The following is a 1,043-nucleotide window of genomic DNA, read 5'->3' as shown; positions in this document are numbered from 1 at the left end:
TTGCACGGCGGCGAAAAGGGGGAGAAAGCAGGCTACCTGCACCCCCAGTCGGTGTGCACCCGCTCTGGGCTGAGGCCGCCGTCTCCAGGAAGTTCTCCGGACTTGGAGCCGGGCCGATGACCCCGAGTCGTCCCTTGCTTTATGTTTACGCGGAAACTTCCGCGCGGTGGAGGCCTGGAGGGACCAAATCACCCTCTGGCTCCCTTGCGACCTACTAGTGACGCTAGGGTGGGTCGGGTGTTGCTGCACAGCCTTTGAAGGCCTGCGGACTGTGCTCGAATGTCTCTTTTGTGACTATGGGACCTGAGCAAATTAAAGTCTCCAAAGCCTGTGAAGTGGGATATTCAGTTCGATCCCCACGGGGCTACCGCGGAATTTAAAAGTGCTTTTGGAGAAAGCGTTTGCAGGAGATGCGTTTTAAAGTTCAACTCATTCTTCTCTTTGGAAGAGTAGAATACATTTGAGATCACAGAGCCGAAAAGGAGGCTCTCTGTGCTGAAGAGGAAGATGCTACAGTGTAAATCCAGAGATGGGGAGAGAAGGGAATTAAACTGATCCACAGCTTCCCTGTGGCCTCTTTGTCCTTAGGTAATTCCCTGGACCACTCTCCCCTGCTCTAAGCTTCCTTGACTCCGCCCTCTCCAGGTTTGCACCTTCTCCACCTCCTGTGCAAGCACCCCTTCCTCTATTTAAATATCAGTGCTCCCTAAAGTCTCGTCTCAGGCTCTTTCTGTTCAGGCTTAATTGCCATCCATATATTCCTAAATTCATATCTCCTGCTTTAGCACCGTCTCCCAGCCTCAGACCCTTGTATCCAGCTAGCTAGTGAGCATCTCCATTTGGCTTCTCACAAGACATCCGTCCAAACCAGCTTGTCTCTGTTAGCCCTTCAACCACAGCCTTCGATGTCGTGGTCACAGGGATTACCATCACCATCCTGCATTTGCACAACTGAGAAACTTCTGTTCTGCAGAGGATGGGACAAGTTACATGATCACCACCACCCTTTGTCACCTGTGTCATTATGGGTCTCATACCTCTTT

This window comes from Tupaia chinensis, unplaced genomic scaffold, assembly GCF_000334495.1.
Source record: "Tupaia chinensis unplaced genomic scaffold, TupChi_1.0 Scaffold000182_1, whole genome shotgun sequence".
Lineage (NCBI taxonomy): Eukaryota > Metazoa > Chordata > Mammalia > Scandentia > Tupaiidae > Tupaia > Tupaia belangeri.
Note: the sequence above shows the minus strand (reverse complement) of the source record.